The sequence below is a fragment of the Podarcis bocagei genome (genome assembly GCF_964188305.1).
Source record: "Podarcis bocagei genome assembly, chromosome: 14".
NCBI classification, from domain to species: Eukaryota; Metazoa; Chordata; class Lepidosauria; order Squamata; family Lacertidae; genus Podarcis; species Podarcis bocagei.
In genome coordinates, this window is record NC_138139.1 from 19,427,176 (window position 1) to 19,448,972 (window position 21,797).

At 44.3% G+C, this 21,797-nt stretch overlaps 1 long non-coding RNA gene across 2 annotated transcripts in view; it reads right to left on the reverse strand.

Moving 5' to 3' along the window:
• Nucleotides 1-21,797, reverse strand: part of LOC308573898 — a 98,783-nt gene that overhangs the window by 66,408 nt on the left and 10,578 nt on the right. For both annotated transcript variants that reach the window (XR_014002177.1, XR_014002178.1), the window contains exon 2: nucleotides 16,107-16,522. This is a non-coding gene — a long non-coding RNA (uncharacterized lncRNA). The remainder of the gene's footprint in view (nucleotides 1-16,106; nucleotides 16,523-21,797) is intronic.

The following is a 21,797-nucleotide window of genomic DNA, read 5'->3' on the forward strand; positions in this document are numbered from 1 at the left end:
GGCTCAATAAAGTTTATTGCTATTTTCCCTCAGAAGTAAAGTGAAAAATGAATCAAGTCATAACAAACTAGTTGCATATTTTCCTTATCATGTCACCAGAGTGCATCAACATGAACACTTCATGTGGGCACAAAATGAGCAAAGGCCTATTTCACTCACTTCCAAAAGATGGTAATGCCCAGTTCTTCCCCCCCCCCCCTAGAAAAATAGGTGCTGGAACTCACCATGAACTCTTCATACTCTTGAAAAGGCAATGGCACCCACCTGAGAGGTGCCGGAACTGAGGTCCGGCAAGTTCCAGCTGAAAAAGAGCCCTGGTACCACCTACATCAAAGATGCCCTGCATCAGGGGTTGCCAGATTTACATTTCAAGGTGACTGGAATCTCACACTTTAAACATTCATACAAGAGAGAAACCATAAAATGCTGGTCCTTTTGAGGTCAGCTGGAATTTGCTGGACCTCAGTTCCACACAGTTCCATATGTATATTAGTAACAGTGTATTAGTGTATTAATGTAACATTTTTATAGGTAACTGTCTGTTTTTGCAATATTTTGCTTAAATTGTCTACTGTTGCTTCAGTTTTTTGTATACCACTTAGAGATATTTTCATATATTATGCAGTATAGAAATTTAATAATAATAACAGCAGCAGCAGCAGCAACAGAATGGGTACTGGAGAGAGGCATGATTTGGTGGACAGCTGGAATGAAAACATATTGAGTTCAAACCTTTTTCTAGAGTAGAAACACTGGTTTTGCCCAGGTGAACTACATCTCTACGGTGAGGCTGGGTTGTGAACCAAGGAGGCTTCTGCCACTGACTCACAAGCTACCAAATTTCATCCTCAGTCTCCTCCCTGAACAAATTAAAATGGGAAGAAGTGGAGGTTTGCAGCTCAGTGGCTGAGCAACTGCTCTGCATGCAGAAGGCATCTCCCGGTGAGACTGAGGAAGGCTCCCTGCCTGAAACCTTGGAGAGCCACTGCCGCTCAGTTTAGATGAACATTGAGTAGTTGGACCAATGGCCTAACTCAGTATAAGGCTACTCCCTATTTTCCTAACAAGAGTGACCCATCATACAGAGCTATTCTGAGGATTACCCAGATAATGTAAGTGAAGTACCTTGGACAAATTAAAACACGCATGTGAACAGACCCCTTAGCTAGCACAGTAATAATAATGGTACTTAACATTTATATGAGGCTTAAGATTCTAAATCTTCATCTAAAATGCTAAGTGCCATTACAGTGGTACCTCAGGTTACATACGCTTCAGGTTACAGACTCCACTAACCCAGAAATAGTACCTCGGGTTAAGAACTTTACCTCAGGATGAGAACAGAAATCGTGTGGTGGCAGCGGGAGGCCCCATTAGCTAAAGTGGTACCTCAGGTTAAGAACAGTTTCAGGTTAAGAACACACCTCCAGAACGAATTAAGTTCTTAACCCGAGGTACCACTGTATTATTATTATTATTATTATTATTATTATTATTATTATTATTATTACTACTACAACACAGCTAACTAAGGGGTCGGTTCACAACCAGGAAACACAAGGCCACGCACAAGCTCCAGAGTGCTGCTTATTAAAAAGAAATGAAAAAGGCACAGCAAATTGCGCTTGTGGCAAGCAAGCATCCAAATACAAGTCTTCCTAAAGCAAGTGGAGCGCCTAGTTGCAAGAATCCGTACTCAAGATTCAGCACTGGGCAGTTCATCATATGCACAGGTGGGTGTTGGCTCCTGAGCTCTATTCCCACCCACCCACCCAACAGCCTCCACAAACTACCTGAACTAAAGCAAAATGAGAGCAGCTAGCCAATAAGAGCCAGTCTACACATTCTATGGATTTATAAGGAGTGAAGCTTTTCCTGGACCGTACCACTTCAGGCTGCAGGGGGGCAGCTGTGTCTGTGAACATTCTACTACAGCGAAAGGGGTTCTTACATACACTGCACCACACATCAAAAACAAGCACAATACAGAGAAGGAATAGGTCTAGTCTTTTACTGTGACTTAGCTGGTTCGTGCATGCTTTGTTGAAGTGGGGAATATTTTTTTAAAAAAGTGATTCCCCCACCCACTCCCAAACAACTCACATTGTCCAGTCTGGGGGCGGGGGGGGGGGGAATGCTTTCCTGCTTGTTTCTGATACATGTAAAAGCTGGTCCTCAAAGGAAGAAGAGATCACAATACACAGCATGTTAATAATGAGAGGCAGGCAGACCGACAGGCAGACCAGTGCACACAGGAAGCAATTACATCAGGGATAATTATACAAAGAACAGGCAATTGCCATGGGATTTTATTGCAGTGCTATCGTCCATCGTAGCTAGTGATTAGGGACTAGCGCCTTGGAGATTCCAGATCTACCCTTGGACACAAAGCTCACTGCTACCACCTCCTAGCAAAGCCTACCTCACAATGTTGGTGTGAGAACAAGCGGAAGGATGAAGAGGTAGAACCACGTATGTTGCATCCATCTCCTTGGAAGAAGGACAGGATAGACATTTAATAAGGTAAAGGTAAAGGGACCCCTGACCATTAGGTCCAGTCGTGGCCGACTCTGGGGTTGCGGCGCTCATCTCGCTTTATTGGCCGAGGGAGCCGGCGTACAGCTTCCTGGTCATGTGGCCAGCATGACTAAGCTGCTTCTGGCAAACCAGAGCAGCACATGGAAATGCTGTTTACCTTCCCGCCAGAGCGGTACCTATTTATCTACTTGCACTTTGATGTGCTTTCAAACTACTAGGTTGGCAGGAGCAGGGACTGAGCAACGGGGATTCGAACCGCCGACCTTCTGATCAGCAAGCCCTAGGCTTTGTGGTTTAACCCACAGCGCTACCCGCATCCCTAGATGAGTGAATAAATTGCTTTGCCAGCAAAAAAAAAAAAGAGAGGCTTCAATTCACCCTATATGGCGCTCCTGCCTTTCCATTCTCCATCTCTAAGCTGCCACCACCCCCTGCAAGCCTTGTTAGCACCCTCCTCCATCCTCCACTTGCTTGGAGAACGGCGTGGGAAAGCTGCCCATGGGCTTTTCACAAATCCAGTAGCCCCTTGAACCAAAACCAATTAGAATGGCCCAAGGTCCTGCCATTGAAGGCTGGGCCTTCTTTTCAAATGGCTGCAGTCTCAATGGTTTCAAGGAGGCTGGATGTGAATGTGCAAGGCCCACTTAAGAGTGGTGCTTAAGGCAGGGCCAAGGTGAATGGAACATCTCTCTTCTATAGGAACAGCGGCTCCTGTTTCTAAGAGACCAACTGACCAAGACTTTGTCGAAAATCTCTCCCCTCTCCCCCTCCTGTTCTCCGAGCTGTCGAGGCTCACTTGCCCCTAACTAAGCCAAAAGCAAGGCAATCAATATAGCCATCAACTATAACAATTGTGATTTCTGCTGAAGAGAAAGGAAGCCATTGAAGATCAGGTGAGATCAACTGACACGCAAATTTGTCAGGGTCGGCGGGGTTTTCCCCTTCTGGGGGGGTGTGCAATACATTTTACAGGCACACAGAGAGAAACACGGACGTGTAATTCAGTTTGATCACAATGAAAGGGGGGGGGGGAGAAAGTCATGTTCAAAGTAGAAATGCCAATTAAGGATTTGGGAGGTGGGGAACAAATTCATCCAGTTCACATTGTAACACAAACCTACCTAGTTAACACATTGTGGACCAACACGCAATAAACTGAACCAGAACTATCATTCAGATTCTTATTTTATTTTTCTTCCTTTAGTTTTTACCCCACCCTTCCTCCCTATGGAGTCCAGGGCAGCAATTCGCAAACCTCCGAATGTTGTGATGTGCTTCTCTAACCAGAAAAACACATTATATTAAGGGATAGTGCACCCCCAAAATGTGTATAACAGTGAAAACGTATCAAAATGCATTATAGTAGGATAAATGGCTTGCAAAAAATGCATACATTAAGACGAAATGGCATGCAAAAAAAATGTGTCTATTAGGAGAAACATGCATGAGAATGCATACAAATTTTCATGCAGACTTAAAAAAAACTGCTGAGGAAATAAGAGTGAACGGGACTTAAAGACTGGAAAAATGAGAAACTCACATAACTGACAGATTTGTCCATCCCTACAGCCAACTGATTTTTTTTAAAAAAATGAGTGTAGTGTAACAACACAACCTTCTTATTTCACCTTTGCTTAAAGAGCAAATATATAGTCCTTCTCTATTTCACCTCCATAACAACCCTCTGAGGTAGGTTAGGCAGAGAGAAAACAACCAACTCAAGCCCCACTTATGGTTGGAAATATCTGTCCATTTTTATTTTCTCAATTTCTTTATATCTTTCCCAATCTTAAATTCAGTTCTCCACATTTTGCAGCAAATTGCCATTATTATTATTTTTAAAAAGAATCTTCATAAAAAATCATCTGCATTTGGTATGTGAATTTCTCCTAACATACTACAAAATAGCTATGAGATGAACAGTACACCAGAAAATCCACAGTTTTTTAGTCTCACCTCTGCTACAAAATGTACAAGGTTGGTCTTTTAAAAGTTCCTATTTCTTAGCCTTACCCCTCTACTGCAGTGAGGGCAGTTTTGGTGGCAATACTGACACATTACAAATAATACAATTTTTGGGCACTCAATACAATTTACTGATGAAATATATAATTATTTATGCACTTAAATATTTTGTGCATGCATGCATAATATGTTATAATGATATATACCACACATACATGCACTTCAAAAACCATGTTGGCAGCTTGTTTGCTCAGAAAGCAGTAAATGAATGCTCTGAGCTAACAAAACAGGTGATCTGATCAACTTTGCAGAGATGTTGCAAAGATTATGAAACTCAGGTGAGGTGCTTTGAACACTCGGTAAGTGCTATATAAATTTCATTGGAGTTGACCAGACATCTGCCATTCAGCTGGCTACAACCAAATAAATTTGACCTTGGTTAAATTTGCAAATCTCAAACATTCACTTTTGACACACTGAAAAAACAAAAGAAATTACCATGCACTGTTAGAAAGAAAAGCACCATTCATGTTTTCCTTTTCTTCCCCTCAAGTAACACCACAGAACCAAATGTGGCCTGATCTTACAACCCCACAGATTAAAATGTGGTCCCTTGCCAACAAGTCAAAAGCTCGCAACTACATGTACCACCAAGTGATGTTCTGCATGTGCAGATCTAACACCCGCAACTGTGTTTTCAAATTGTATCGCCTCTAACACAATATTATTCAGTGGGGAAAATTTAAACATTTTGCTGCAGGTCTTCAAGTAAGAGTTCATGAGACAAAAGAAAAAATGGTGTGGGAGGGAGGGAGAAATAAGAAACCCAGGTACAAGGCCACAACAGAAAAGGAAAATGGTTTGGGAGGGAGAAAAATGAGCAGCTTCAGGTACAAGTTTTTAGTTTTTAGTTTTCCTAAAGCCAAGTTGTGGTGAAAATTTTCAATGAAAGGGAGAGGCAAAAGTTCCTGATCTTAGCTGTGTTGATGGACTGGGCCGGCATGCCTTCTCTTCTCTCTTTTGCTACAGCCTAACATAACAGTTGCTGCCAAGTGATGATATCACGTTTGTGCATGCTGCCCCCCCTGACACACACAAACCGTCTCTCTAGTCAAATACGCCCAGCTGCCACACTTGTTAGTGGCCCATGATAAGCACGCAGTTCACATGCAATGAAATTCGGCATCCACACCAGCTGTTCTCATATCCTTTCCAGTGCTTCAGCTCAGCGGCAAAACATCTGCCTTGAATGCAGAACGTTCTAGGTTCAATCCTGAGCATCTCCAGATAGAGGTGGGGGAGATCATAATCTGAGAGAGCTGCTGCCCATCCACTGAGGTAGATGGACCAATGGTCTTTTGGCACAAGGCAGCTTCCTAGGTTCCTGCAAGGAGAACCTCAAGCACCTTGGAGGAAACGCGAGATCTACAGTGGTACCTCAGGTTACAGGCACTTCAGGTTACAGACTCCGCTAGCCCAGAAATAGTACCTCAGGTTAAGAACTTTGCTTCAGGATGAGAACAGAAATCTTGCAGCCATGGCGTGGCAGCAGCGGGAGGCCCCATTAGCTATAGTGGTACTTCAGGTTAAGAACAGTATCAGGTTAAGAACGGACCTCCAGAACGAATTAAGTTCTTAACCTGAGGTACCACTGTAAATGTAACACACAAACAAACATGGTCTTGTCGACGGAGACACAACGCTACGTGGGCAAAGCAATGTCACAGGCACTTATAGACAAAATGACCTCAAAAGGCAAGGGGGCAAGGGGGGCTGAAGACAGAAAGGGAAAAGTGGGAGGGAAAGGTTGTATAATCTAAAGGGAAGGCAAGATGAAGTAATAATAATAATAATAATAATAATAATAATAATAATAATAATAATAATAATATCTTTATTGTCATTGCCCCCACCGGGGACAACGAAATTACTTGACTGCTCCATAAAAACACTAATTAAACAATACAGTATAATACAGCAGGGGAGATTAGATGACTTTCAAAGTCCGGGTTTCCCATTCAGGGCCGAGATCGCTCTGGAGAAGAAGCTGTTCTTAAGACAGCTCGTTCTTGTCTTCATCGTCCTGTATCTCCGTCCCGACGGCAAGAGCTCGAAGAGACAGTGACCAGGATGCGATGAATCTTTTACCATGTCCAGTGCCTTCCTATGGCACCTTGTGGCAAGTAAGGAAGCTAAGAAATGTTCCACTGCTCTATGGTGGGCTCTTCTTCATCAGAAGCTTTTAAACAGAGGTAGGGTGGCCATCTGTCTGGGATGCTTCAATCGAAATTCCTGTATTGTAGAGGGTTGGACTAGATGGCACTTCCTTCCAGCTCCACAATTCTATGAAGTGGGAAAGATGCCATGCACACGAGTATTTTATTTGGTCACATCAAATATGCTCATTTCGAGGCCATGGGTGACCCAGGGGCCAGATGCCTCTCTGTATGGCCCTTGAGACTCTCCCCACTGGCCCCATTTTCAAATGCCTGGAAAGTGTCCTTGGACTCTGACCATGCCTCTTGCTTGTCTGAATGGAGACAGCAGTATATGTAGAAACTGGACTACTGTACAAAAGGGGAAATCGCACATGTAGCTCCTCCCACTTTCGCCTCTGGCCCCTAGCACCACTAGAAAAAGACCCTCAGGGCCAGGAAAACGTTCCCCACCTCTGGTGTAGGACAATTTGAAAGTGCAAGAATATTCAGGGCAGCTCAAGTTGCAGCTCTGAAAGCCATGCCGCTGTGGGGCCAGTGTGGTGTAGTGGTTAAGAGCGATAGACTCGTAATCTGGGGAACCGGGTTCGCGTCTCCGCTCCTCCACATGCAGCTGCTGGGTGACCTTGGGCCAGTCACACTTCTCTGAAGTCTCTCAGCCCCACTCACCTCACAGAGTGTTTGTTGTGGGCAAGGAAGGGAAAGGAGTATGTTAGCTGCTTTGAGACTCCTTCACGTAGTGATAAAGCGGGATATCAAATCCAAACACTTTTTTAGTGGGGCTTAAGAATAGGAAGTCGATTGGGTGCTGTGCAACACGTACACAAGGACTCTACGGACATTTTATTTATATACAGATTTTTAAAAACTAAGACCCTCACTGCATAACATTATTACACAGAAAGTGATCCCTCCCAATGGCTTTTCGTTGGCCTTTGCATCACACTCCGGGGCTGTGTCCAGAATGCTATTCCACATGGTTTGGAAAGAACAAAAACTGGTTGCGTAAATGGCACCTTCGCTCTCATCTCCCTACAGCGTGAGGAAAGAAATAATTCATTCTCATCTTCCCAAGACTATGTGCTACAGCTGAGCTCCATTTCTGGAAAATCCACACCTTTTCATTCCGGCAATGCATGTGGGACCCCGACAAATCACAGAATTGCTGCTGTAATTTTGGATTAGTAACGCTTCCTTAAATGATAGTCTAATTCCAGGCCTTTATGCTTTCAAGCATTCAAACTCACAGAGCCCTTTTTCCTGGGAGGCTTCCTGTGGAATTAGCACCATTGCTAATTTTTTCCAGTCTTTAAAAAAAAAAAGCGTACATATATTGACTTCTCATTAGAACAAACAAAAATAAACTCCTTACAAGTTTTTCCTTTGTGTTGGTGAGTCTACGATTTAACACAGTAACATTCTCAAATTCAGGAATTATTAACTGTTTTCATCCTGAGGGCCACATTCCATTAAGGACAGAATTCCAGGGGCCACATAGCTGTGAAGCACAGGGCCAGAAACAAAAGTGGACAGAGCAATGACTGTAAATTTTGCCTTTGTCCAGTGTCTAAACACATCTTACTCTGGAAACCCAGCCAGATGGGCGGGTATTATTATTATTATTATTATTATTATTATTATTATTATTATTATTATTTCCATCTAGAGAAGCAGTTCATTCCAGCCTTGCAAAAGCACTCAAGAAGAATATGCAGTAGGCCCAAAGAGGGTGTGAATGGGGAGGGGGGCACCCCGGAGAGAGTCCCAAGGGCCAGATGGAGAGATCTGAAGGGCCATATTCAGCCTCCAGACCCGAAGCTCCACCTTCCCACACATTTTGCATGTTATTTTTGTGGCTGGCTCCTTACACTCACTTGTCTATAGCCAGCTGCAAACCTATGGCCTGATCCTCAACCCCAGGCAGACAAATTATTTAAGCAGATTTGCAAAGCACTTCTGTGCATGTATATTCAGAAGTGCATCCCACTAGGTTAAAAATTAGACTTATTCCCAAGTAAGGATGCCTAAGATTGCAGCCATGACTTCATGGACTCAAGGGGATAAAATTAATTTATATCCTAGTATATCACAGAACTGCAGAGTTGGAAGGGACGCCAAGGGTCATCTAGTCCAACCCCCTGCAATGCAGGAATCTCAACACGCAGTACCCCAACCAATTTGAAACCATACCAGACCCTGCTTAGCTTTGCAAACACACTAGCAGTTTTATTGCTGCACCAGATTGTGGAACATGCTCTTGGTGGGCAATTAAGATGATTATTATCTTATTTCTTATGCCCCAACCTTTGCACTCATAAAATCCCAGAGTAGCTAACAATTCTACTCCCGTTATGTCCCAAAGGCCTGATGGAACATATTAGGCCTTAAGGTGTTACCTAACCTAAAATAATCTGTGGGACAGCCTGATTAAACAAGGAAGGTGTTCCAGAACTGCGGTGCCACCACTAAAAAGGCTCTACTTCATATAGTGGTCCTCCAGGCCATACTCACTAGGGGCACTACTAACCGGGCCTCCTTTGAGGATATTAAAAGCCTAGGTTGGTTGGTACTGGGGAAAGCACTCCTTCCTGTGAGAAACCCATAAGCAGGATTCGAATGCAAGACCACTCCCCGCTCCTTTGGCTTCTTCCATCTTTCTCTTTTGGGAACATGTTGGTTAAAGAGCTAAATGAAACCATTTGCTCTTCTTATTCCCCTCTTTCAGTTGTGAATTGCCTTAGTCTTCTCCTTACCTCTTTGAAAGACAGGTAAGTCCCAGTACATGGTCTTAAGAGGCAATAACATTGCTGAAAGCTAAGCAGGTCTGGGTCTGGGCTGTACTTGGAGGAGAGACTGCCCAGGAGCCCCATTCATACCAGCTTGAGTTCCATCATAGAAAAAAAGGTTGGGTCCAAATACAAAAGCATCATATAAATGGATGTGCTCTAAAAATGAACAAAAGGCCTTTATTTGGATACTGGCCTCTTAGCTTGGTGTGACTTTTCACCTGCAAAACAACTTGCAAGGTAAATAGGAGACTGCCTTAAACATCAGGTTGGGCCATTGGTCAATAATGTCTTTCTATACTATCTACACTGACAGAGCAAAGGCCCTCCTGGATTTCAGACAGCGGACATTCCCAGCCCCATTTGGAGATGCCAAGGATCAAATCTGGGGTGTCCTGCAGACACAGCAGATGCTCCACCGCTGATCTACAGTCCTTCCCTAGATGTTCTTCAGAGTATGCAAAGATTTTGGCCTCAGGTTGTCCCACATCAAGAACAAATATTTGAAACCAAGCAGATGGATTTTGAGCACCTGCCAAACATAGGCCACATCTCCCTTCTTCAGTATCAACTTTATCCACAAGGGACTAACTCACACAGGCAAGTTGAATGCTTGGCTCTGGGTGGCTAGCAGTTGAATGTCAACCAGACCCATTGGAAAGCATTACAAAGGAAGCTGTTTTCTAATCAGGCCATTGGCCCATCTACCTCTTTATTGCAGCTCTCCAGGGTTTCAGACAGGGGACATTCCAAGCCCCACCTAGAGATGCGAGGGATTGAACCTGAGATCTTCTACATGCAAAGGAGATGTAGCTCTACCACTTAGCGACAGCTACATGTTCCAGTCATCTCCTAATCCAGGGGTCAGCAAACTTTTTCAGCAGGGGGCCGGTCCACCGTCCCTCAGATCTTGTGGGGGGCTGGACTATATTTCTTTTGGGGGGGAATGAACGAATTCCTATGCCCCACAAATAACCCAGAGATGCATTTTAAATAAAAGGGCACATTCTACTCTTGATTCCTGGACCATCCACGGGCTGGATTTAGAAGGTGATTGGGCCAGATCCAGCCCCCAGACCTTAGTTTGCCTACCCATGTCCTAATTTTTCAGGCATCAAGTGATGAACCTGAAGGTGCTCAGTAGTCTTTAAAAATGCATCAACGTAAATACTGCCTGGTGCATCAAAGAAAAGTGATTTGAAACAATCAACTCCTTAAATGCTTGATAAATGGTAAGGTGTATATTTTTAATAGATCAGAATACTGGAAGTAAATACACCCATCCAAAAATCAATAGGCACTACTGACTGATAACTAGTCCACAATAGTCAGAGAAAGAGCTAAAAAATGAACAGTTATCATAAATTAAGAAACAGATATTTTTTTAAAAAGACTCCCTGCACACCCAACTTCCAGTGAAATTACTTACGTTAAAACCCATGATGCTATAAGTCAAATACAGTGACACTGACATTCAGATTCAGCAGATCTATTACCGAATCAGATCTAAACTAAATTAGGGCCAATCTTTCTGTTGCATGAATTCCAAAAGCAGCCACTCATTCAAAGAATAGATTCCAAGAACTATCTTTCTATGCATTCAGTCAAGTAACCACTCCAGCTAATCTTGTTGGGTAGTACCTATCCAAATCTCGTTCAAAAAAAATCGCCAATGTGAATCCAATCAAGATCTTGAAGAATAGCACAGAATATTCTAAAACAATACTTCCTGAAAATATTTTCTGCACAAGAAATGAAGCTGTTAAAAAACGCCCAATCCAACCAAAATGAAGCACTACCATTCCATTCTTCTAGGTTCCATATGTTTCAGTGGGAGACAAACTGCATCCTAAATATGTTTAGCAGAGAGTAGGATTGGATGGAGCTGTCTGTTTCAAGCCAATTTCATGTGTGTTGATTCGTAAGTTTGCCCTGTCCCCCTTTTGCATTTTTGTAAAAAAATTCTGCAATAAAAATAGTTTTAAAAAGGTATTTCAATATGCATTTCAATATATACCTACATGTATTTTATCCAAAATACCCGGGTTGATACATTTTGCTACATTTGAGCCAGGAAATGTATCACAAAATTCAGAGAAGCACAGAATCCAAGAGATAATTAACATTCCAATCCGTTCATTCATATTAATATTCCTCACCCAGCTCTACTTAAGAGTAAGTACCACTGAACATTGTGGTTATTGCTTCCAAGTTTTTTTTTTAAAAGCCACATAGGATGTACTGGCAAGAACAAGGTTTAACTCCTTCCTGTTCTGTTCCTGTTCTGTTCAATTGAGTGTACAGCATGATCTTAAGAATCATAATCAGAAGCAAGCCCCACAGAGTTCAGCTGGAACGACTCAGTAGTAATTCAGACCATTTAAAAGTTAAGCACTTTTAACAAAGCTGGAACAGAGTTCCATTCCTCCCCCTCCATTTACTTTGGGCTCTATACTGACAGGGAAAAAGTACAAGATTGCAACCATTAGCGAAACCCACTCAGATGTCCTATAAATGGTAGGCTACTTTTGGTAAAATCTACTTTTTTGCTCCGATCAAGATTCTTCTCCAGCAGCATAGCAATGGAGAGAAAATGCCTGACTCTTTAAGAAGATGGGAACACCTACAGCCACAGCAAAATGTGCAAAATGTACTAAAGTATCCAATGTGCACAACTGTCTACATCTGCAATATTCTAGACCTAGCACACCTTTGTATGTATGCTTATACAGTGGTACCTCGGGTTAAGTACTTAATTCGTTTCAGAGGTCTGCTCTTAACCTGAAACTGTTCTTAACCTGAAGCACCGCTTTAGTTAATGGGGCCTCCTGCTGCCGCCGCGCTGCTGGAGCACAATTTCTGTTCTCATTCTGAAGCAAAGTTCTTAACCTGAAGCACTATTTCTGGGTTAGCGGAGTCTGTAACCTGAAGCGTATATAACCTGAAGTGTATGTAACCTGAGGTACCACTGTAGTGCCTTTGTTTCTCTTTGAGTTCTATAGAGACAATAAAACCACCTTGATTCAAGCAGTTTTGCAAGGCCGTCCTAAACATTAAAGGGATCACTAAGTGCACAGGGGGTTTTTTGCACCGACTGCAAAGAATTAGACACAGGTTGTATTATCAGGCAAACTTATTTGGGAGTAAATTGCACTGAACCAAGGCAGAATTACTTCTGAGTAAACATGCACACTCTCGAGATGCAAGTGTGGTATGAATATTGAAAAGTTACAGATAAGCAAATCCCTATACAGTGGTATGACCCTCTCCAATTCCACTTTCCTGGTCAAATTCAGCATGCCCCCAATTTATTCCTAAAGTGACCACTTACAAGCATGGTGTGTAATTCGCTTATTGGGGTGGCTTTAAGAATAAGAACTAAACCATTTCATCACAGACAGACCAATTGACAACTGTTAGGTAAAGGGGCTGATTATTATGATGTTCCAGCCCTGAAGAACAAATGTGGTGATAAACAGCAGAGGAGGACTTAGGGAGCTGCCTTATACAAAGTCAAATCATTTGTCCATCCATCTCAGTGTTATCTACTGTACTTGCAGGAGCTTTCCAGGGTTCTAGCTAGGAGACTTTCACAACTCTGTTAGGGAGATCCAGAAGAACTGAGCTGGCAACCTGGGAACATGTGTGCTATCATTAAGCTATGGCCTTTCCACCATCACTCTCATGCCTAACTTGTGAATGTCCTCATGGCATAAAGCTGCTTTCTGCAAGGAACTGAATACTGCATGAGATGGATCAAATGAATGTTTAATTTCTTCCATAATCACACATTCCTATAAGCCTATGCCTTACATGTCTAGGCAGCTTGGTTCCTGCTCTCCAACGCACTTCACAAGCATAGATGTGTTAGATTTGGTGGTTATTCGGTTTTGGGGAGGGGGGAATCACTCTGTACATGCTCAGTGGAACCATATTACATCTTTACATATCCCAAGGGTAGTGCAACCATGTTTTGAGGCACTGGTTGTAAAGCAGTGCTTTGGGGGGCGGAGAGAATAAACTCTGACTTTTACTAAATTTCAACTCATTTCAGGGCCTCCCAACTCAACACCCACTTGGGAGGATGTGCAAAAATCTTTGCACATAGTCATGAGGACTTCAGCTTCCATGTGTGCAAGAACTGGGGATTTGGAGGAGCAAACCCCACTTTGTCATTATAAGAGTACAACAGGAGCACCTCTGCTTATGCCTAAAAGCTACGCAACCAGGGAAACACTAAAACAACAAGGGAAGACATTTAGCTCAGCAGTAGAGCACAACACAGACAGTCCTGGGCACAATTGGCAGCCTCTGCAAGTAGACCTAAGAAAAGACCCAGTCTGAAACCCTGAAGATTTTCTGCCAGTCAGGGTAGACCGGGGGCAGTCAACATGGTGATGGCCATTGTCATTGGACTGCAACTGCCATCATCCCTGATCATTGGCATTGCTGGCTGGGACTGATGGGAGTTTAACCCAACATGTGGAGGGCACCATGCCGGCTACTTCTAGCATAGACCATGATGAGCTGGATGGATGAATGCCCTGACTTGGCTCGTCTTATAAGAGCAAAATAGTACCTCTACCTAAGCTTCCTTGTTCCAGATACATGTCTTTGTCTCTCTCAAATACACACACACACAACCAAGTTCATAACTGGTGATGGAGAAAGGAAGGAACCCCTGCATACTTTATGCCACCCCAATGGCTTGCGTCCCACAAATTGAGAAGCTGTTGCTGTTAAGGTCTGAGGAATTAAATTGTTGCTTATCTGTACTGGTTATGATGGGAACACCAACCAGCACCAATAGCCCTGTGGGAAGGAAGATAAGAGCAAGGGAGGCAGGCAAAGGCTAGATTGTGGCCTGCTGCAATGAGACAACCGTGCCCCCATCCTATTCCACACCACAAGTCACAGGTCCAGATTTATATTTTGTTTTAGTATTTTAAAGTGTTAAACTGCCTTGGGTGCCTTTGCAGAAAGGGGAGATAGAGATATAGATAGATAGATAGATAGATAGATAGATAGATAGATAGATAGATAGATAGATAGATAGATGATAGATGATGGATAGATAGATAGATAGATAGATAGATGATACATAGACTGATAGATGATAGATAGGTAGATGCAATAAATAAACAAATTGTGCCAGGTTGTGCCATTTGCATATTATATTTTACTGGGTTGTGTTTTTTTCTTTTAAACTAGGTAACCTGCTCCGAGACCTTCAACTGAAAGGTGAGTAATTAACACACCTACTTAATTAAATTGATTAGTAATACTAAGCAATGTATCAAACCCTCAGTGGGGGGGGGGGAGGAAATGGGGAGAGCTCTATTCCCTGGACCTTTCTAAACATTGTTGATGTTTTTCTGTTGGTGGTGGTGGTGGGGAGGAATGACTGTCAACAACATCCACCAACTAGGGAGTCAGCTCCTGAAAGAATTATAGTGATCTTTTGCGAATTGTTTTCCATGGTTTAAGGTTGGCGGGGGGGGGGGGGACCGAGAGTTGCTTCCAACCAAATCAGGCAAAAAGCACTTATTTGCCTCAAATTGGCGGCTAAAATGTGCCAGGAGTGAGAGACTAGGCCGAGCTAGCGCTGTGCTTTGCGTTGCCATGGGAACGGAATGCAGATTTCCCCAATTGCTTTTTTATTTGCTAGACATTGTAATACATATTATGTTTCAACTCTGGGGTTTGCAGTGGAGGTAAAGAATCCTTTATGAATGTTAACCATTCAGGCAGCTTGGAGGAGGGGAGGTGGTGGTGAGAGTGGGAATGGGGGGGGGGTTGTCGGGGAGAGAGAGAGAGAGAGAGAGAGAGAGAGAGAGAGAGAGAGAGAGACAGAAAAGTCTCAGCAGTTAAAACAGGTAGTTTATATGCAGGCAGAGTCTCAATGTTAAAGTCTGGCCCTAGGAACCAGGCCCCTTTCTATTCAAGAAACCCTCCCTTCATTTCTGCTCCACTTCACTCTGCACAGAGACCCCCAACTCCACACAAAAGCAGCTGCCAAAGCCCGTGAAAAGTGATCAAATTATCAAGAACTTGACCTCACAGAGGGGGCAGAGTTTTGGGGGAGAGGCCTGTAACAAACCCAAACCAAGGAAGAGCCTGGAAAAGCGGGGGGGGGGCGTGTAGTGTGCTTGAGAGAAATTCCAAATGCTAATAGGCTTTCTACATAGAATAATTTGATCAAGGGGCATTGTTGCAAAAGAGTTCAGACACACTCGCTGCTTCACACACACACACACACACACACACACACACACACCAGCCTCTTCCTCCTCACACTTTGCACTGTCCTAATAGTTTGGGGTGCATCTACAAGACTTGCAAATTAATTTCAGGCCATATATATCTGCGTGCACACATACACACATCTATTTGTATCATTTGTGTTTTCTGCTACCTCCCACTTGCCGCCCCGCCCCCCAGGTTCTCACAAGCCTGCTCCGGTTTGGTTTCTGGCTATTTGCATGCACGCACGCACACAATTGCTGAGGGCAGGAAAAAAGAGTGAATCATCATTAAAACTCCTAAAACAACAAGCACATTAGAAAGAAACATAAAGCAGCAATCATATATAGGAGGATACCTGTATTGAAGCAACGCGGGGAGCATTTCTCAAACGCCAGCAGCCGCAGACAACTTCATTCCCTGAGAATCTTGATCTTTTGGCTTCGTTTTCTTTCCCCTTGTCTCCAGCTCTCCGGACTTTGCCTCCTTCTTCTTCTTCCGCGCTGCTCCTCTTCGCCTCCCAGCTCCCAGAAGTCTTTGGAAGTCATTTCTACTTTCGGTTATCTAGCTTTATGATGGCTTGATAACACTCATACAGCTAGATAACCAAAGACAGAAACAGCCCTCCCTCTTCCGAGGCGTCTTCTTGCTCTCCTCCCCTCCACTTTTTCTCTCTATCTCTCTCTTTTTTTTTCTTTCTCCTCATAAAGCTGGGCTCAACTTGGCGGGGGTAGCAGAAGAAAAAACAAGAGTGGCGAGGTTTGGATCTTCGATCTGCCATCGAGAAAGCAAAAAAAAAAGGAGGAGAGAGAAAGAGATAAAAGAAAGTGAAACTTTTTTGGAAGACGAGAGAAGAAAAAGAGCAGCGTTGCACTCATTTAAGAAGGAAAAGCGGGAGAAGGACCTGCTCTGCAGGTTATGGCTGGCAGAAGTCACCCATTGCTGAGTTCTGACTATCTGAAATGAGGCATTTCCCTTGCGGGGAAGCAGCTGGTTTACATTCAAATCACACCCTGAGATATTGGGCTGATGTCTCGCCCTCTTTCTACTGACCAAGTTCTATACTCCTTTTCTGATGCTAAACACCCTTCTTTGGGAAGTGACGTCAACAGGGCTGGTAGCCAATGGGCGGCCTCGCATTCAAATCACCTCTCCTTCCCGCCTCTGTTGCTCTTTCCCTCCCACGCCTCCCCACCCAACACACGTTCCGCCCCTTTCCTTTTAGGCAACAATATTTCTTTGAAGTCTGCCATACGAACCCCCAGCCCTCTCTCCCTGCCTGAGTTAAGGCCTGCAACACAACCCTGTGCCATTTCACTTGGCAGCCAGCCCCACTGAAGTGAACCGGGCTTCCTGCAACGCACATTTCCTCTTTTCTGGGGGGCTCAAAGAAACCCACTGCGTGCGTGGGGGGTCTTGATTTTGTTCAATGGGCGCTTCCAGTCCAGTGGCGTAGCGTGGGTTGTCAGCACCCGGGGCAAGGCAAGTAATTTGCGCCCCCTAACCCGTGGATTTGCGCCCCCTAACCCTAACCCCCAGATGTTGCGCCCGGTGCGGCCGGCCCCCCCTGCACCCCACACGCTACGCCACTGTTCCAGTCTAAACCCTGGATGCCGCAAATTAAGATCTGAACGAGTGGTCAGTCCCTTGACTAAGGGCGATCTAACACCACTTTGTTGGGAGGTGGGGCGTGGGGGAGGCCTGGGATTTTGCAGACTCTTGGGGGGGGTGAAATCAGATCATTTTAAAATCATTGGGGATGGAGAGGATTCTTGCACTCCGGAGCACGAAAGAGGAGCCCTTCTCACGTCCCAGGGCCCGATCCAGAGAAAGTTAAGCCCTATGAAGTTCCCTTGAGTTCATTGGGAGAGATTTAGACACTTGCTAAGGACTGCAGCAAACGTGTCCGATTATGGCCCCTATCCCATACATGTTTAAATCGTCACATTGAGCTATTAGCATGGGGAGGTGGCTTCTTCTTAGGCTGGAACGCGTAGGACAGCAGTCATGCTTGAGATTAAGTTCCAACGAGTTTTGTGGGGTTTTATTTTTACTTTTAGTAAAAAAAAATACCCAAACCCCAGCCAATACATCTCTCCTGTTGAAAAACCCCCAAATGTAAAGTGTTTAATGTTGTCTGGATTCCTGTCTCCCAACACATTTTTTTTAAAAAATATATATTTATAAATAAATAAATTAAAATTAAAGCAGAGACAGTTTCCCTCTTGAAACAAGCACGGGAATGGTAAAAATATCTGAGCAGCTGAGTTTGGGGAGCCTCATTGTTCAGTATATTTTCTCCTCTGAACGATGCATTTTTCCCTAGAAGAATTGAAAATGGAAAACAAGTGCCTTGGGGGGGGGGGAAATCCCCAGTTACGAAATATGAATTATCTCGTATTTTTCTACGGCCTCCAGCCTCTCACTTACAATGCACACACATTGCAACACGCCCTTGGCTCCAGCACTCTATCAAATAAGCACCACCCAGAATTAGGAGGCGAGATGATTAAAATAAATAAATGGTTTTGTCCCTTTCTTCTTCTCGTAAGGCGTCTTTGCTTTGATCTGCTGTGTGTGGAAGACACCCGCCTCACCTTCAGCACCAACGCCTCGCTCCTCAACGCGTTTTAACACACTGGAGCGATCGACAACGAGCGATAGGCAACGTGCTCACAGATCAAACAATACAGGCATTAGAAGCGATTACTGTCTGAACCGGCATCAGACACAATCTCTCCTCCTATCGGTTTCCAAACGGTCCCCAAACCGAGATCAGATCCGGAAATGCAACGCGAAGCATGTTTGATTGAAAACGAGCAGAGAATGAAGGGGAAGGTTAGAAGCCTGGGCAAGGGAGCAGCACCTAAGGAATTCTAGAATAGCGAACCAACAGCCACGGATCCACCCTTTATTCCGAAATAAGGGTAACATCCAGCAGGCCAACGCCAAGCACATTTTCAGTGGAACTCCTATACATGTCTACTCAGAAGGCAGGCCTTTTTTTAGCTCAATGAGACTTACTTGCAGGTAAGTGCAGGCGGAGGACTGCAGTTTAAATCACAGCAGGTTACTGATCTTAATGCACCAAGTTATATGTGACACATTTTCCACAGAATCCTGGAATTATAGAGTGGGAAGGGACCACGAGGGTCATATTGTCCAACCCCCTGCAATGCAGGAATCTTTTGCCCAACGCGGGGCTCGAACTCACGACTCTAAGATTAAGAATCTCGTGCTCTACCGATTGAGCTATCCACGCCTAAAAAGACTTCTAGCTTCACCTCCAGATCACATTCCCTGCATGGAATTCTAGATTGCTGCTAATCTCAGAAGGCGGCGGGATCTAACTGACTCCACAATCCTGCGCCTATTTACCCAGAGGTAAATCTCACTGTGTTTCCGGAGACTTAGGTTGCGACCCTTAATCCCATTTTCCTGTAACCAAAACCCCCGCTTGAATTCCACAGGACTTACTTCTGAGGATATCAACTTGCCTCTGGATAGAAATGCTTAGGGTTGCGCTGAAGTGAGTGGGTTTAGGATTGCAAGTCCAAACCGGCTGATATCCAGGCACTAGGCTCACCCTTATGCCACTAGGGCGAGAGAGATCAACAAGATTCTCCACACACTGGATTCCATTCTAGCGCGCATTCCCAAAAGCAATCCAGCTTTTTTGGATTCTTTTTTTGAATGTTTAGGAGGGTGACATAGATCTCTGCTTTTAACCATTTTCAAAAGGCTGTCTTTCCTGTTTTCCTATCGCTATGCAGGCGCGCACGCACACACATATAGCAATCTAATAATTAGATAGATTATATTGGGTAAGGGGGTCTTTCTTATCTCCGGGCTCTTGACCTGCACAAAGCACCAATGGATATGATCTAATAGCTTATACTACTTCAAAAATTAAATCTACATTAAATCAACATTCTCGCGTGATTTTTTTCCCCTATAAAGATTTTTTTAATTAAAAAAAAACTAGCTACAAGGCTAATGGCTAGTTTAATAAACGGCCTCGGAAGTAAGTTCCTTTGATTTCATCAAAACTTACTTCCAAGTAATGTTAGGACTGAAGCTCTAAGGAAACACTAGAGTTCTCTGAATACCCCCAGGCAAAATCTTTACACACCACCTTCCAGGTACAATGGAAAAGGGACCTTAAGGGGCTCTCAGACCATTCCGTAGGTCACTTAAACCGAAACACTTAGATTGAAACTAAGTCAGCGGAACAGGTATCCACCGAAAATCCTGACTTTGTCAATAAATCGTAATTTCGGAGGAGGTCCACGAGGTCCGGTGATCTAATTCCAGAACCTTTGAATGAACGGTGGGATTAGATTTCAGGGACGACGCCCTCCGCCTCCATTCCCCCCACCATTTCTTGGAGGAAAATTAGGCTCCTTCACTCCCACCCACCCTCCGTTTTCTTTTAATTTTGACTCGGAACAAACACGCTTTAAAAGCACCGCTCCACCCCACCGGGCGAATGGTACACGCGTGTTGCCGTTTGAAAGGATCTGATTGGGTGGGACTGAGAACGTGTGGATCAAACCGGAGTGAAAGCAGTGAATGGGATCTGACTTCGGATCAGAAGCAGATCTGCAACTCCCTCCCCTCCTCCCACGGCCTAATCCAGTGTATTTGCAAGACAGATTGTTTTAAAGGACTAATCTTGAATTAGATTTCCCTGGACTAGAAGACTGGTGGGAAAGCGGGGGAAAGATACTGAACATTGAGAATTTGTGGTTTTCAAACAAAATCCAAATATTACTGATCCTCTCCCCAGGTCAAGGGAGAATTATTGTAGATTTTCCTAAAAGAAGGAGGTGTGGTTCTCTTTAGTAAAGGATGATTATCCGTGGCTGGCTAGTAGGTCCCTCCGCTTAGTTCCCATCCCCAAAATTCCACCTTCTCGAACGCCATTTCCCAAATGCTCACACTTCTGTATAGAGTCTTAATGTTCTGCGCCTCCCCTTACATGTTCCCGTGAAAATATAAAACCTTTCCGCCTGAGTCCACGTCTGTTGCCCGCAGGGCCCGGCACCTTTGCAGGAGCGAAATATGCGGTGCAATGGTGGGGAGGGGCGTGTGGATGATGCTCTCTTAATTTATTTTATTTTCCGTGTGGGTTGCAAGCGAAGGAAAGGGAAGGCCCATCAAGTTCCGAAGATTTCTAGCGAAAAGGCGTTCGGAATGATGTTCTGGGTTCCACGGACATTCATTCTAGGGTTTGCGATTGAATCAAGGATGGGGAACTGGTGAAACACACACACACACCCGGGTGTTACTGAACCCCAACTCGCATTGCGCCAGGCATCGTGTGGAAAGTGGTCAGGGATGATGGGAAATGTAGTCCAGGAAGGATCTGGAAGGTCACCGGTTCCCCTTCTCGGAATAAAACGAGGCGGCCTCCCCCCCCCCCCTCCAACCTGGCCTTGTAGAAACGCGCCGCTCGTTTCTGCCTACACTGTTGTTGTTGCTTCTCCTCCTGCGTGGAAAACAGAAGCAGGCATCTCAAGGCCAAGCGCGCGATATTTCCTCCAGCGCCTGAACAGGATGACCGTAAAACATGCAAGGAAAATCCTTGCATTCATTATTTCTCTGTGCGCAAATACGCAGAAGCCACTTGGACGAGCTGATTTCTGCCCCACGCCCCCGCTCCATCACACAGGTAGCTTGCAAGCTAGGCAGACGATTCGATAACCTAAATCCAGAACCGACAGGTTCTGCCACAGTGAGAGTGTCTTAGCCTTTAAGGTACTACAAGACTCTGTTTTTGCTGCAACCGACAGACATGGCTACCCCTCTGCAAGCAAGCTAAATCTAAAACGTTGTCGTTGCCATTAAATGTGTGTGTGTGTCACATTGACTTGTCTCCTCTAGTCAATATTCTATGCATCTGCCCGTGCAGTTGAACGGTATGTTTCAAATCGATGCTAAATGCCACAGGATCTCTCCTCTATGGGGAATGGCTGTTCTACATGTGCGTTGAATCCGGATAAAACAGATTTGTTAGCTGAGTGGGTGGGTGTTGGAAATAAAGAAA